The sequence below is a fragment of the Caretta caretta genome, chromosome 7 (assembly GCF_965140235.1).
Source record: "Caretta caretta isolate rCarCar2 chromosome 7, rCarCar1.hap1, whole genome shotgun sequence".
Lineage (NCBI taxonomy): Eukaryota > Metazoa > Chordata > Testudines > Cheloniidae > Caretta > Caretta caretta.
This window is the reverse complement of record NC_134212.1, coordinates 125,331,819-125,348,900: the sequence shown is the minus strand read 5'-3', so window position 1 is coordinate 125,348,900 and position 17,082 is coordinate 125,331,819. Positions and strand designations below refer to the sequence as shown.

At 56.1% G+C, this 17,082-nt stretch overlaps 1 pseudogene; it reads left to right on the top strand.

The window, feature by feature from the left end:
- The first annotated feature begins 532 nt into the window (after positions 1–532).
- On the top strand, positions 533–14,109 carry LOC142072844 (neuromedin-U receptor 1-like; annotated as a pseudogene).
- Positions 14,110–17,082: the final 2,973 nt, after the last annotated feature.

Genomic DNA, 17,082 nt, shown 5'->3' with positions numbered 1-17,082 from the left:
AGCTCTCACCTTGCAGGGGGGGAAGGGCCCAGGCCATCAGTTGCCAGGAAACAGGGTGTCGGCCATTCTCTGTGTCCAGACCCCTGCACACACCTGCCCTCTAGGGCTCTGCAATGATCATACACCCTTACCTCACCGCCTAGATACTTAAGAACTGCATAGGGGAAACTGAGGCACCCCCACAATATTCAGAGGAAACATTAAGAACAGGCCCACTTCGTCACACCTCCCTCCCCCCTTTGTTCCCACCTCCCTGTATCCCGGCTGCCTGGCTCTAGGGCTGATCCTTCCCCTCGGGATCCTGCTCCAGCCGCCTTCTGCGGGGCCAGGGGTCTGCCGCCGTGGGGGCACAGCGGCACCCAGGCAGCTGAGTGGATGGCACACCACGGCCTGCCGCCCTCCCCAGCCCCCAACGTTGAGACAGCGTGGGCTAGTGGGCAGGGCTGGGGCCAGGGACTCCTGGGTCCTCTCCCCAGCCCTGCCACTGCCTCCCTCAGCAGCCCCTCCTGCGGGAGAGAGGGAGCAGCCAGCGTCTGGGAGGGCTGGGAAGGGGCCTGGTGTTCAGGGTGGTGGGCAGGGTGAAGCCACCTAACCGTCCCCCCCCGGCCCCTCGGGGCCCCTCTGCAGGGAGGGAGACAAACCATGACAGCTCATTGCTTTCCCTCGAGGGGCCGGCTGCTGCAGAGCCTAGGAGTCAGGCTGAACCAGAAGAAACCTGCCCCGAATCCACCCCGGGGCGCTCACTGATGCTCCCGCGCCTTCGCAGCATTCCCTGCTCTCCCCCGTCACGGAGGCAGGACACAGCACTCGGCTGAGGGGGGTCGGATTCTGAAGCTGCTTCTGCAGTTCTCTTGGCCCTGGAGAGTGAACCCAGCTCCTTGGTGAGGCCCCCTGGCTCCCCAGGGCCCCCCGGCTGCCTGGATGGCCCCCAGCTCCAGCACCAACAGCTCTGAGCCCCTGGGTGCTGCGGCCAGCGACTGCCTGGGGTACCTGACTGCTCAGAACCACTTGGCCGGGAACAGCACCGCGGGGGCCCACGCGACCCAGCCAGACCCCCAGCTCCTCCTGATCGGCGCCCAGCAGCTGGAGCCCGACTACGTGGCCATCCCCGTCACCGTCTTCTACAGCCTGCTCTTCGTCTTCGGGCTCCTGGCCAACGGGCTGAGCCTGCTGACGCTGCTGCGGAGCGGGCGCATGAGGGCGAGCGCCGTGCGCTTCTACCTGCTGAGCCTGGCCACGGCCGACGTGCTGATGCTGCTCACCGTGCCGGGGACCCTTGTGACGATGTGACTCAGCAGGGAGGGGGGAGTGTTGACCTGGGAATGTGCCCTGGGGATGGGAGACCTGAGAGCCTGTCACCTGAGCCAGGAGGGGGAGGGGGAGGTGACACCCCTGCCCAGGAATGTGAACAGAGGCTGCAGCAGGGAACCTGCGGGGTGAGTTTAGTTGGCAGTTTGGAGGCTGGGGGGAGGAACACAGGGAACCCCAGGGCTGGGGTCTAAGCTCCCTGCTCCCCCAGAAGGACGTGATTGAGGGGTCCTGGTTGTACCCACAAGCTCTGTTGTGGACTGTGTTCCTGTTGTCCAATAAACCTTCTGTTTTACTGGCTGGCTGAGAGTCTCAGTGGATCCCAGGAAGAGGGGTGCAGGGCCTGGACTCCCCCACACTCCGTGACAACTGGTGGCAGCGGTGGGATCTACTGCACCCCGTGAACGGCGCTTCCTGCAGTAAGTGACTGGGGAACAGTAAAACGAAGGGGAATTGACGGGGACCAGGCGTGCTGAAGATTCAGAGACGGTTTCGGGGGGCGGTTAACCCCTGGGAATGTGTGACCAGAGAGAAAGACTTTTGCAGTAACAGGGTCCCCCGGGGGATTGCAGCGAGCAGTCCCAGGGGCGGAGGAGTCTGCAGCTCGACCCTGGCAAAGAGGTGGTGACCTCAAGAAGGACTGGCACACTAAGGGCTTTTCCCTGGAAACCGTGGGAAGCTGCCCGGCCTGCGAGTGGCCAGCAGGGAGATGTACGCTAAACGCCTTAAGAGTGACCTGGTGGAGCTGTGCAGGCAGAGGGGGCTGCGCATCGGGAGGTCCACCAAGGAACAACTGATTGCCCAGTTGGAGGAGAGGGATCGCTTGGATGACCCGATCCCTATCCCTGAGGGGAGCCGCCCGGCAGACGCAGCGTGGGCCCTGGGGCCTGACCGGGCTGGGAGGGGTCAGACTGCTGCCGAGGACATCCCGAGACCCTTCCTACCTATGTCTGGGGGAGGGGTTGGGGGAAGCCCAGCGAATACCGAGGGCACCCTGACCCCAGCACCCAGCAGGGGATCCTCCCGGCGGAGCTCCCCATCCCTGGAGCGGAGGCGGCTGGAATGGGAGAGGGAGATGAAAATGAGGGAGCTGGAGGATCATGAAAAACAACGTCAACATGAGCAGGAGGAGAAGGAGAAACAACGTCAACATGAGCGCCAGGAGAAGGAGAAACAAAGACAGCACGAACTGGAGCTGGCCAGGCTGAAGAGCAGTGGGGCCCCGGCTGTGGTGAGTGAGGGGGGACCCAAGACTGCAAGGAACTTTGATAAGTGCTTCCTGGCCCAGCGTAAGGAGGGGGAGGACATAGATAGCTTCCTGACGGCCTTTGAGAATGCCTGTGAGCTGCACAGGGTTGACCCTGCAGACAGGCTCCAGTTTCTCACCCCCTTACTGGACCCCAAAGCCGTGGAGGTGTACAGCCGGATGACAGGGCCGGAGGCAGGGGACTATGAACTGTTCAAACAGGCCCTGCTCCGTGAGTTTGGGCTGACCCCCGAGATGTACCGGAGAAGGTTCCGGAGTCAGCGTAAAACGCCTGAGGTCACCTACCTACAACTGGCCAACCGGATGCAGGGGTATGCCCGCAAGTGGACAGCGGGGGCCCGAGCTAAAGAGGACCTGCTTGACCTAATTGTACTGGAGCAGCTGTATGAACAGTGCCCTTCCGACCTGAGGCTGTGGTTGGTGGACAAAAAGCTCGAGAACCCCCAGCACGCAGGGCAGCTGGCCGACGAGTTTGTGAACAGTCGGTCAGGGGGTAGCCGGGAGGAGTCCCAAAAGAACAGGCCCCCCCCGATGCAGAGAGAGAGTCACCAGGGGGCCTCCCAGCGGGGAAATAGGGAGAACCCCCTCCCAAGGGGAACGCCTGGCGTCGGGCCCCTCCGACCCGCTCGAGGGGACCAACGTGACCTGAGCTGCTATCACTGTGGCCAGAGAGGCCACGTACGGTCCCAGTGCCCTGGGCTCAGGGACAAACTGAGCAGACCCAACCTACCCAGGGTTAACTGGGTAGGGACCCAGCTGGACGAGGGGCAGACGACTCAGGCAAGGGGGGCTGCCAGTTTACCACCTGCCCCGGAGGGAAGAGTACCCCAGGCCAGCTCCACCAGAGGGCTGGAGGCTCTGGACTCAGGGCGCTCAGTTTACAGGGTGGGCGCGGGGCTGTCCCTCCGGAGAGAGTGCCTTGTTCCCCTGGAGGTGGATGGGAGGAAGGTCAATGGATACTGGGATACGGGTGCGGAGGTGACGCTGGCCCGGCCCGAGGTGGTGGCCCCAGATCGGGTGGTGCCCAACACCTACCTGACCCTGACAGGGGTGGGTGGGACCCCATTTAAGGTGCCCGTGGCAAGGGTACACCTGAAATGGGGGGCCAAGGAGGGCCACAAGGATGTGGGGGTACACCACCATTTGCCCACTGAAGTTTTGATGGGGGGAGACCTAGAGGACTGGCCAAGCAAGCCCCAGACCGCCCTGGTTGTGACCCGTAGCCAGAGCCGGCGAGGGCCACTGCTCCCTGACCTCGGGGAGGGTACCGCACCGGAGGCGCAGGACCCTACCCTGGTGGGAAGGGAGGGCCGAGGGGCACGGCTCAGAGAGGCTGAGGCCTCAGACCTGGCCACTGAGGGGGAACCGGTCCCCATCCCTTCCCCAGCCGCTGAGTTCCAGGCCGAGTTGAGGAAAGATCCCTCCTTGCGGAAGCTCAGGGACCTGGCCGACCTCAGGGTGGTACGGACCATGAGGAGAGGCTGCCAGGAGAGGTTCCTGTGGGAGAAGGGGTTCCTGTACCGAGAATGGGCTCCCACAAGGGAAGTAGAGTCCTGTGGGATCAGGAGGCAGCTGGTGGTCCCCCAGAAGTATCGCCGCAAGCTCCTGTACCTGGCCCATGACATCCCCCTCGCAGGGCACCAGGGAATCCGGCGCACCCGGCAGAGGTTGCTACAGAACTTTTACTGGCCCGGGGTCTTTACCACGGTCCGGCAGTATTGCCGATCCTGTGACCCCTGTCAGAGGGTGGGGAAGGCCCGGGACAAGGGGAAAGCGGCTTTGAGACCTTTGCCCATCATAGAGGAGCCTTTCCAGAAGGTGGCCATGGACATCGTGGGGCCTCTCAGCAGGACGACCCGGTCGGGGAAGAAATACATTCTGGTGGTGGTAGATTTTGCCACCCGCTACCCCGAGGCAGTGCCCTTAGCTTCCATTGAAGCAGACACCGTGGCCGATGCGCTCCTGACCATTTTCAGCCGAGTGGGGTTCCCCAAGGAAGCCTTGACAGACCAAGGCTCCAACTTCATGTCGGCCCTGCTCCGGTGCTTGTGGGAGAAATGTGGGGTCCGGCACGACTGGGCCTCAGCTTATCACCCCCAGTCCAACGGGCTGGTGGAGAGGTTTAACGGGACGCTAAAGATGATGCTGAAAACCTTTATGAACCAGCACCCACAGGATTGGGACAAGTACTTACCTCACCTGCTGTTCGCGTACAGGGAGGTGCCACAGGAGTCTACCGGATTTTCGCCTTTCGAACTGTTATATGGAAGGAGGGTGAGGGGCCCCCTGGACCTGATGAGAGACGAGTGGGAGGGGAAGGCCACTCCCGATGGAGAGTCAGTGGTGGAGTATGTCCTGATCTTCCGAGAGAGACTTGCTGAACTCATGGGCCTGGCCAGGGAGAATCTGGCCAGAGCCCAGAAGAAGCAGAAGGTCTGGTATGACCGCACGGCAAGGGCCCGTGCCTACGCCACCGGGGATCCGGTGATGGTTCTCATCCCTGTGAGAAAGAACAAACTACAGGCCGCCTGGGAGGGCCCTTTCAAGGTCGTCAAGCAGCTCAATGAGGTAAACTATGTGGTGGAGCTGTCGAACCGGGCGCACCACCGCCGGGTGTACCATGTGAATATGATGAAGCCATATTATGCCAGGGGGAATGTGGTGTTGGCCGTGTGTGGACAGTGGGAAGAGCAGGGAGATGACCCTTTAGTGGATCTATTCCCTGGGACTAGAGCTGGTTCCCCCCTGGAAACAATTCCCCTCTCGGATCAGCTAACCCCTGCCCAGCAAGATGAGGTCAGGGAGGTGCTGCATCCGTACCGACAGCTGTTTTCCAACCAGCCTGGACGCACTAATCTGACTGTCCACCGGGTGCAGACAGGGTCGCACCCGCCGATAAGATGCTCCCCCTTCCGAGTCACAGGGAAAACTGCTCAGGACCTGGAAAGAGAGGTCCGGGACATGCTGGCTTTGGGGGTGATCCAGCCATCTGCCAGCCCTTGGGCCTCGCCGGTGGTGCTGGTCCCCAAAAAGGACGGGTCGGTCCGGTTCTGTGTGGACTATCGGAAGCTCAATGCCATCACTGTATCTGATGCCTACCCCATGCCCAGGCCTGATGAGCTCCTAGACAAACTGGGAGGAGCTCGGTACCTCACCACCATGGACCTTACAAAGGGCTACTGGCAAGTGCCGCTGGATGCAGATGCCTGGCTGAAATCGGCCTTTATCACCCCTCTGGGGCTCTATGAGTTCCTGACCCTGCCTTTCGGCCTCAAGGGAGCGCCGGCCACCTTCCAACGCCTGGTGGACCAGCTCCTGAGGGGGATGGAGAGTTTTGCCGTGGCGTATATTGATGACATCTGTGTCTTTAGCCAGACCTGGGAGGACCACGTGTCCCAGGTTAGACAAGTGCTGGACCGACTCCAGGGGGCTGGGCTGACTGTAAAAGCGGAGAAGTGCAAGGTGGGGATGGCGGAAGTGTCTTACCTGGGCCATCGGGTGGGGAGCGGCCGCCTAAAGCCGGAACCAGCCAAGGTGGAGGTGATCAGAGACTGGCCCGCTCCCCACACCAAAAAGCAGGTCCAAGCCTTTATTGGGATGGCAGGATACTACCGAAGATTTGTGCCTCACTTTAGCGCCATAGCCACCCCCATCACTGAGCTATGCAAGAAGGGGAAGCCAGACAAGGTGGTCTGGACCGAGCAGTGCCAGGAGGCTTTCCGGGCGCTGAAGGAGGCTCTGGTCAGTGGCCCAGTTCTGGCAAACCCAGACTTTGACAAGCCCTTTGTGGTGTTCACCGACGCCTCCGACACGGGACTGGGGGCGGTGTTAATGCAGGAGGATGAAAAGGGGGAGAGACACCCCATCGTGTACCTGAGCAAGAAGTTGCTACCCCGGGAGCAACACTACGCGGCCATCGAGAAGGAGTGCCTGGCCATGGTGTGGGCCCTCAAGAAACTAGAGCCCTATCTCTTCGGGCGGCACTTCACCGTGTACACCGACCACTCGCCCCTGACCTGGCTGCACCAGATGAAAGGAGCCAACGCCAAGCTCCTGAGATGGAGCCTGCTCCTGCAGGATTACGACATGGACGTGGTCCACGTGAAGGGAAGTGCCAACCTGATAGCGGATGCGCTGTCCCGGAGAGGGGGCCCCGAACTTCCCCAGGTCACTGGTCACAGTGACCCCGCTCAGTTCAGTCTCGAAGGGGGGAGAGATGTGACGATGTGACTCAGCAGGGAGGGGGGAGTGTTGACCTGGGAATGTGCCCTGGGGATGGGAGTCCTGAGAGCCTGTCACCTGAGCCAGGAGGGGGAGGGGGAGGTGACACCCCTGCCCAGGAATGTGAACAGAGGCTGCAGCAGGGAACCTGCGGGGTGAGTTTAGTTGGCAGTTTGGAGGCTGGGGGGAGGAACACAGGGAACCCCAGGGCTGGGGTCTAAGCTCCCTGCTCCCCCAGAAGGACGTGATTGAGGGGTCCTGGTTGTACCCACAAGCTCTGTTGTGGACTGTGTTCCTGTTGTCCAATAAACCTTCTGTTTTACTGGCTGGCTGAGAGTCTCAGTGGATCCCAGGAAGAGGGGTGCAGGGCCTGGACTCCCCCACACTCCGTGACAACCCTGTACTGCTACTTCTGGCAGACTACCCCTGGGCCCTGAGCGACGCCGTCTGCAAGCTCTGCTTCATGGCCCGGCGCCGGCGCCAGCTGGACCATCGTCGCCTTCACCGCGGAGCGCTACGCGGCCATCTGCCACCCCATGTGGGCCATGGCCGGCCTGCGGCGGTCCCGCATGGCCTACCTGCTGGCCCTCATTTGGCTGCTGGCCCTCCTGAGCTCGGCGCCCCTCACTGTGGTCTACGGGAAGGTGTCAGCCTGCATCCTGGACTACACCTCCACCCGCCGGGAGAAGAGTGTCTTCCTCTCCACCGTCTGCGAGATGCTGGAGCCCGAGCCGTACGTCATCTACAAGAGCATCATCGAAGCGCACAGTGTCCTCTGCTTCCTGCTCCCCCTGGCCGCCATCGTCACCTTCCACCTCCTCTTCTTCCGCCACCTCAGCCAGACCCGCCGGCAGCGGGAGGAGATGGGCCTGACCCACCCCTGCTCAGGGGGCTTCTCTGCACAGGCCCACCAGCCCCCCGTCGGAGAGGAAGGCCCGGCACCTCGTGGGTGAGTGACAGCCTCTGAACGGCGCTCAGTGTTTCCCCAGCGCCTTCTGGCCCAGGGCCCTGCAGCACTTCCCTGGGGCAGGGCATGTCTTCAGCCCATTTCACAGGTGGGGAGGCCGGGGGGGGGGCGCGGAAAGACCCCACGCTTCCAGACGTGGCCTCTCATCCCCAGTGACAAGTTCTAAGAGGCCACCTCTGAACACCTGGGGCCTGATACTTAGAGCTGCCGCATACCCGGAGCCCCCGGTCAGGATGCATGCTCGGCACCTCTGAAAGTCGGGCCCCAGCTGGCTCAGACCGAGCCCCAAACTCAGAGGCCACTTTCAGAATATCTGGGCCTAAGTGACTTGTCCAAGTCACAGGAGTCAGTGGCAGACCCGGGGCTCGATCCAATGTATTATCACACCCACGTACACAGAGCAGCGTCACATCCTGCTTGTTTTATCACATCATGTACTGCCCCACGCACTGCACCTGGGGCAGTCCAGTGGACCTGGGCCTGGGGTGGTCTGGTGCACCTGGAGCGGTTCAGCACAGCTGGGGCAGTCCAGTGAGGCTGGGATGGTCCAGTGGGCCTGGGGCAATGTGGGGGGCCTGGGAGGGTATCCTGCACCTCCTCCAGCCCCTTTGAAAAGCTAAACCATACTTTGAGACTCGTTTTAATCAGTAAAATAAATAATTTGTATTAATGAACTGGAGGGGTGAAAAGCTGCATAAATCCGACTGCCACATCCAATATCCAGGGTGCACCTAGGAGTTAACCAGCCCCCTGCAGGGAGAGAACGTCAAGCCAATACATGCTCCTAGCAGAGTCATCCCGACAGCGTCAGCTGCTGATGCACTGGTCCCATCTGCCCCGCAGGAAGTGCAATCCTGACACTGCTGTTCTTAGTGTTGTGGCACGAACAGTGCAGGCCTCAGTCGGGATCAGGCCCACTGGACCTGGCTCTGTGTGGTACAGACACACAGGGAGACGTGCTCCCTGCCCCAGGAGCTCACAGTCCACATGCAAAGCCCAGTGTAACCTATGCTATGGCACTGTGACCAGCGCCTCCGGAACAAACAGACCGTCCTGTCTCCACTGTTCGTCAGACCCCTCCAGAAGGCTGAGCAGATGCCTCTGACTCCTTCCAGCCGCGCGTTCCGTTCCCGGGTTCTGCTTCGCAGGTGGCTGGCTCGCTCAGCGCCCTGGCCTGGCGGGATGCTGGCCGCTAGTGGGGATTGCCAGTTCCCTCAAGCTCCCTTTGCAGGAAAGAATTCCTGCAGCCACGAATGGAGTCGGTCCCAGCGGCAGGCAGCCTCTGTGCCGAGCACAGTGACCACTCTCTATGCAAATCTCCCTTGTTGGTGGGCTCATCCCTCCTGGGGGCCGGAGCTGAGCCAAACCTCAGGGTCCAGTCCCAACCTGTCTACTTCCCTCATGGCCTGGCCCGGCCCCATCCATAACCAAGGCCCTGTGGCTCGTTCAGCATGCTGGACCTAAATTATTCGATAGGGACCCTGGAATCGCTTGGCGGGCACCAGAATTCAGTGGCTGTGCTCCCCCAGCCCTCTCTCCCTTACTGCCCCCTTCTGCCCAGTCCAGTGCAATCCGTACAGCTGGTTAATCAATCATTCATTGTACGCTGCCCCAGGATTTTCATTGTGCTGCAGGTTTCTGTGTGGTGGTGAGCAACGGCATTGTAGCAACTGGGAGGGGCAGGCAGAGATCTGGGGTAGCTGGGCACGGCTGCTGGGGCATTCGGCACCGATGGAAGTTGTGAAAGTTGATTTGGGAGGTTGGCGCACAGGAGGCAGCTGAGGATCGCAGCGCTGGGAGGGGCTGCATCTCCCCATCCCGCCCTCAGCTGGGCAGGGCAAGAGGAGGAAGGCTGAATTCCTCATTCCCCATCCCAGGAAACATTGACTGCAGCTCATGGCCCCTGAGCTCGTATCAGAACATAAGAACGGCCAGACTGCATCAGGCCAATGGTCCATCGAGCCCAGTGTCCTGTTTCACAGTGGTCGGTGCCGGATGCTTCCGAGGAAATGAACAGAACAGGCCAATTATCGAGTGATCCATCCCCTGTCGTCCACTCCCAGCTTCTGGCAAACGGGGTCTTGGGGTTGTGTCCCTGGCCATCTTTGCTAATAGCCATTGATGAACCTGTCCTCCAGGAACTGATCTAGTTATTTTTTAACCTAGTTCCACTTTTGGCCTTCACAGTATCCCCTTGCAATGAGTTCCCCAGGCTGACTGTGCTTTGTGTATATATATATATATATATATGCTTTGCAAATACTTCTTTGCGTGTGTTTTCTTTAAACCTGCTAGCTGTTAATTTCATTGAGTGATCTCTGACTCGTGTGTTATGTGAAGGGGTAAATAACACTTCCCTGCTCACTTCCTCCACATCAGTCATGTTGAACAGTGCCAGTCTTTTTAATCTTTTCTTGTATGGAAGCTGTTCCATACCCTGATCATGTTTGTTCCCCTTCTCTGTACTTTTCCCAATTCTAATATATCTTTTTAGAGATAGAGCCACCAGAACTGCCTTCACGGTGTGGGCGTGCCATAGATTTATAGAGAGGCATGATGATATTTTCTTTGTTATTATCTATCCCTTTCCTAATGGTTCCTAACATTTGGTTAGGTTGTTTGACAGCCACTGCACATTGAGTGGATGTTTTCAGAGACTTAGCCATGGCAACTCCAAGATCTTTCTTGAGTGGGAACAGCTAATTTAGACCCCATCATTGAGTATGTACAGTTGGGATGATGTTTTCCAATGTGCATTACTTTGCATCTATCAACACTGAATTTCATCTGCTATTTTGTGGCCCAGTCACCCAGGTTTATGAGATCCCTTTGTAACTCTTCACAGTCAGTTTAGAATTTAACTTATATGAGTAATTTTGTATCATCTGCAAATTTTGTCACCTCACTCTTCACCCCCTTTTCCAGATCTTTTATGAATAGGTGGAACAGCACTAGTCCCTGTACAGATCCTTGGGGACTCTTTCCCCCCCATTTTTCCGTTGTGAAAACTGACCATTTATTCCTACCCTTTGTTTCCTGTCTTTTAACCAGTCACTGATCCTTGGGCGGTACCTTCCCTCTTATCCCATGACTCCTTAATTTGCTTAGGAGCCTTCGGTCAGGGACCTTGCCAAAGGTTTTCTGAAAGTCTAAGTACACTATATCTAGGGCCCTACCAAATTCATGGTCCATTTTGGCCAATTTCACTGTCATAGGATTCAAAAAATCGTATATTTCATGATTTCAGCTATTTACATCTGAAATTTCACAGTGTTGTAATTGTCGGGGTCCTGACCCAAAAAGGAGTGGGGGGGTGGCAAGGTTATTGTAGGGGGGGTTGCGGTTCTACCACCCTTCTTCTGCCCTGCTGCTGGCGCTGGTGCTGCTTTCAGAGCTGGGCAGCTGGAGAGGGGCGGCTGCTGCTGGCCGGGAGCCCCGCTCTGAAGGCAGAGCCCCGCCAGCAGGAGCCCAGAAGTAAGGGTGGCCTGGTCTGGTATTCACAAAAAGAAAAGGAGGACGAGTGGCACCTTAGAGACTAACCAATTTATTTGAGCATCAGCTTTCGTGAGCTACAGCTCACTTCATCGGATGCATTCAGTGGCCACATCCGATGAAGTGAGCTGTAGCTCACAAAAGCTGATGCTCAAATAAATTGGTTAGTCTCTAAGGTGCCACTCGTCCTCCTTTTCTTCTTGCGAATACAGACTAACACGGCTGCTACTCTGAGAGCTGGTCGGGTATTGCCACCCTTACTTAACATAACAGTCCAGAGTCCAGTCAGCAGACAATGGGATGGGTTTACTGGGGCCAAACAAGCATGTTCCAAAGCCCTTCACACAGTCGGGCTATCGTTATACGCTGATAGAGTTTTCCTCTTTCGCTCCCCCAGCTGGTTTTCTAGTCGCTGCTGGAACCCCCTCCTTCTCCTGACCCCTAGCTCCCCACGCCGACGGAGCTCCCTCTTCCCCCTCCCTCTTCTTGGCAAACTGAATTATATTTGCAGTGCCCCTCCCCTGGTACCACCCTTCCAGTGTATGGTCCTGTTTCGTTCTGGGATCTGGGGGTGATGGGACACCTCTTTTGTATCTGGTGGGAGAGGTAAGGAGCGGCGTTACTTGTGTCCAGGGTCACTTTTTTGCAGACTTTGCATCTTCTCTTAACACCTTCCTGCTGCTCGATTAGCCCCTTATCTTCTCTTGTTACTGAAAGGTGCAGCCTTGTGCTTTCCCTTACATTCTCTTGCTTGCTTATTTAGCTTGTTTAAAAGCAAGGACAGAAGCAAGATTATTATTGTTTAGTTTTTATTTTATTTACTTTACATTCTTCTAACGATCAGCAGTGAGATGGTTGAGTGTGGAGGGTTAAAATCTCAAGGAACCCCTCAAGATGAAATCCAGTAAACATAAAAAACATTTTAAGAGTAATCTCTCTGCCCATTAGCACTTGGCTGATTTCTGCCGATTTACATCCCATTTTCCTACTTCTAAAATGTTTTTCTCTTCCCTGTTTCTACATGACATAGTGACACTACCTATACAGAAAGCATTGTCACATGTACAAAAGAAATACTGAAAAAACAGGGAAATTAAACCATCTTTCTGATCTCTCTGTTATAGTGAGCTGAGGTGTTAACTGCGACAAGAGCAGGTTAAAAATATTCAAGTGGAAATGTGATTTTGAAGTTCATCGTGATAAACAAGGTGTAATTTTTCTCTTCCAGAGCTGTGGTTTCAGGCTCTTTGCAGACTCAGGCAGGTGTCACTGTGTTGGTCACAGTTGGGTCACATTTTGAAAGTTTTCTTTGAAACCAAAAGGGCAGAGAGAGACATTTTTTTAATGAAATCTGAGTTTGTGGGTGCAACTGTGCATCAGGTTCTAAAAGAGGGACAATGATATGGTCATCTCCATGGTTGCATAATCCCATTATGCAAGGAGCCCTGTGCTATGCGGCTGGGCATTAATCTCTCTCCTCTCTTCCATGCAGGTGCTGTGGTGGCTGCGTTTTTCTTTTGCAACTTCCCTGACACGGCGTCATCCCTGATACACGTTTACATTCACAGCTGGAGCACCAGCATCCTGGTGCTCTACACCTGGCTGAAGACCTACCTCTCACTGCCTCTCTGGTACCTCAACAGTGCCCTGGACCCCCTCCTCTTCTGCATCTCCTCAGCCTCCTTCCGCAACGCCTGCCACGAGAGCCTCCCCCCACTCCTGCCCTGGATCAGTAAGAAACTGCAAGGCTCCTGTGTCAGGTCGGGAGGGCAAGTGCCCAGGACTGGAAGATCTTTGTGGACCTTAAATTCCATGAGAGGGGAGCAAAGCAAATCCTCCAGAGATTCTCAGCCCAGTGAGCCACAGCTCCTTTCCTGTGGGAAGAGAGCGGGCCCATGAGCCTTGCCCAGTGGAAACACAGCCTGTGCACAATAGAGAAAGCCATGCATTATTCACAATGTCCTGGCAAATTGTGTGAGAGATACCCTGGTGCACATGCATTCGTGCTTGCACACTTTCCCCTCCTCCCAGGTGCTAGGGGACCAAGTGGAGGCTTACTGCAGCAGGGATTGCACCTGGTGTAACAGCTGACTAGCTAGCAGTTCCGTTGTTCCGTTGTTGCTCTTGTGTGGAAATCTGTTGCTCAGTTGTTTGTGGCGTGTTTGCTGTTGTGAGGCGTTTCGGTCACTATTGTGGTGCATGGCTCAGTCTGTGTGACACAGTGTAGGCTTTAGAGTAGCAGCCGTGTTAGTCTGTATCTGCAAAAAGAACAGGAGGACTTGTGGCACCTTAGAGACTAACCAATTTATTTGAGCATAAGCTTTCGCTCAAATAAATTGGTTAGTCTCTAAGGTGCCACAAGTCCTCCTGTTCTTAGTGTAGGCTTTGTACCTGCTTGAAATCTAGTTGTGTATTCTCTGGGCGGGCTAATATTTTGGAGGGCTACTGCAACAGGAGATAGGAACAGGTGGAGGGCAATGGCTCCCTCCTTCTCCAGTTAGGGTTTCCCCCAACCTCAGTTTGATCAGGTTTCCTTTGTTCCAAGAATGGATGCAAGATACTGATACGAATCCCAAAATCCTTTGGGACATGGAGTCAACTCCCCAAAATACCACAGAATCGCAGAGCAAACCCTGAGCTCCTTATGGTGCTATCTCCCGGTCCTTACTCAGACACAACTCCCACTGGAGCCTGGAGCCGGTATTTCCATGAAGGAGAGAATGGATCCAAAACCCTGGGTATACAATGGCAAGCTGGGCCTGGAGTCTCTGGCACGGTCCCTGGATTCTGCATGGCTGTGAGGCAGCAGTTGGGAAATTTGGCAGGAGCTTAATTTTAATTAAAAAGAGAGTTTTTAAATTAAATCTGAAAGTGCACAATCCAATCAGCAGTGTCCTCTGAGTTATTCTGATATTACATTCCATTTATTTGATGCTGTCCCACACTTTAGATGTTGGTAGTGAGAATATGTAACTCATCGGAGTGGCCAAGGGAGCTGCATGTGCATTTGAGAGAGACACACACGAACACTGGGGCTTTTGGCATGAGGGTAGTAAGGAGGCAGCTGGAGATGGTGAGACTGCACATTAGCTAAAAGATCGGCAGTGAAATAGTTAAACATATTGACATTTAAATAGTCTTTGGCATTAACCCCCCATGTGATGATGGAGCAGCCCACCTTTCTCGGAGCCAGTCTTTCAGGCTGCCTGCTGCTTCTTGACCAAAACACTGCTTCACTTCACCTGGCCCATGTTTTCAAGATTACCTGTACAACCAGAAGAGACCTTGAGACATCATTGTTGGAAATGCAGGCTGAGATTGAGGAACACAGTTCTGTGGCAGGGATGAATTCTGTGGCAAATCCTATGGGCACAGAATACAAGGTCATATCCACAAGACAGAATACAAGGTCATATCCACTGTGAATTTTTTTTTTTTTTTGTTAATATCGTAGCTGACTCGGGTCAGAGGTTAGACTTCAATGGGGGTTTCCCTGAGTGAGGACTGAGAAAAAAGGCAAGATCTTATCAGGATCTGGCCTCATAAAAGAGTTGTGTCTGTCTGTATTGAAGGCTGTACATCAGAATACCAGCTTCTTGTTGCGTGTCACGCTACTGCTTCGGCAGCCCCAAATCAGGTTTGTTTCTTTCTGGCATAATGCATTGCAAACTGCTGCTTAATTCTCTGCCCACTCTCCTCATTCACTGTCTTCCTCATCCGTCTGCTCCTTACTCCTAGGTTTCTCTTTCCCAGATGGTTTTATTTTCCCAGATGCATCAGCTGCATTTATCCAAGTTGAATCTCATCTGTAATTCCCTGCCAATATTTCTAACATACGTGACCTTTTGTATAATTTCTCTGTCCTCGCCGGCGGATGCAGCTTCTCTCAGTTTTGCATCATCTGGAGATTTTGTCGCGTCCTGCTCCCTTTTTCAGCTCATTTAATAAATAAGAAAAGATGAGACCTACCACCCCACCACGAAGCACCTCACCAGACCCACCTCCAAGTCAGTCCATATGCCATGGTCATTTTGTGGCTCTATTATTGTTAGTTATTTGTAGAGCAGTTTCTAGTCTATGTGACCATGCTCCTATCCGAGACAGCTGGAATTCTATCGTTTAATATGATTTTGTGAATCACCGTATCCGGTGCTTTATTAAGGCCAGAAACCTGCTGTGTTCTTTGTCCAAAGATGGTCAATTCTGTCAAAAAAAAAACCAACCCAGGTTTTTGGCATGACTTGCTCTTCCTACACCTCCAGTGTTGTTGATTGCTCATGTTCTGTCAGGCTCTAGGAGCCCGGTTTGTAAAGGTGGTGAGGTTTTATGGATCACTGAATCCAGCTGGTGATGTGGATGCTCAGCACCTCTGAAAATCAGGCCTTAAATGTTGCAAGCCAGATTATCCCCCTGAAAACTGCGTAGCAGGGTCTCTCCACATGCAGACCTCTGCCTGCTTAGGTGGACGTTTGTATGTGTGTTGTCTCTGTGGCACGTTCCTCCCTTTCCCCTGCACAGGAGCTGTGCAAGTTGGGAGGGAGTGGATTCTGGCTGGGCACCTTCCCTCAAGTCATGGAGGTAACCAACATGAGCTAAGGGGACCCGGGAGTGAAGGACCTGGTTTCCTCAGCAGGGGAACCAAGCCACCACGGCAGGAATTCTAAAGGCCCTCGGTGAGTTCCAGCTCCCTCTCTGCCCTCCCCTACATCACGCACCAGTGGTTCTCAAACCTTTTTTTTCGCGGACCACTTGAAAATTGCTGAGGGTCTCCGCGGACCACTTAATGATCTTTCCAAATGTTGTTTGTACCCTTAGCTGTTGTAAAGTGCAGCCTCAGCCCTGGAGCTGGGGAAAGCCGTCTCTTTCTCTGGCTGCCAGAGCCCAGCATGTCCAAAATTTCCCCCACCCCCTCTTCTCACCCCACTGCCCCCTATTCCCCCAAGGCCACCTTACATGTGCATCTTCTCCAGGGTCCAGACCTAATTAGTGGAGCCATGCCTGTGCGGCTCCACTAATTAGGTGGGTGGCCCTTTGTTCTCTTGTGTGCAGCCGCCCAGGCGGGCACCTCAGAGGGAACTGTCCACGGACCTCCTGAATGGAGCTCGCGGACCACAGTCTGAGAACCTCTGACGTAGGCTAATGGGAGAATGGGTCCCACAGTGACTTCTCCTCTTACTGCCGACCCCTGGTTTGACTTAGGTAGGAGTTATCCTCCCCGGCCAGACTCGCCCCTCAGTTGCTCAGTGAACTGGGAATGACGTCAGGCCAGGCTGGGCTCTGCTGCACCCGTGTAAATCCAGACTAACTGCCTTGACGTCAGTGGAACCAGGTGTAACAGCCGGGGTGGCCCCAGCAGAACGGAGCGGGGGGCCGGGGGTACGAGCGGTGTCTCAGATCTGCCTCGGACTGTTCCGCCCTGTGGTGTGGGCAAGCCCTTCCCCCTGTGCGGCCCCTGGCTGTGCAACGGGGACAAGGACCCCGACCCCCTTTGGAGGGGCCCTGGCCTGCCCATGTGCTGAGGGCTGCAGCGAGGGGGGGACCTGAGGTACCCCCCTGCCCCTGGCCACACAGAGGGGCTGCCACGTCCCCACTGCCTCGGCCTGTGCCAGCCCGGGCAGCGTTGGCAGCTGGGGAACCCCTGCCCCCTCCCCCCCCACAGGCAGGGGCTGCTCCACCCCCACCCCCGCGGCTTCCCCGCCCTGGGGCGTGTCCTCAGCCTGGGGGCGGGGCCTGCTGATCCCCCTCCCACTCAGGAAAACTACAACCCCCAGGACCCTTTGCGCACCCGGCGGCCCCCGCCCGGCCAGCGCGCGGGTCGTCTGTTGAC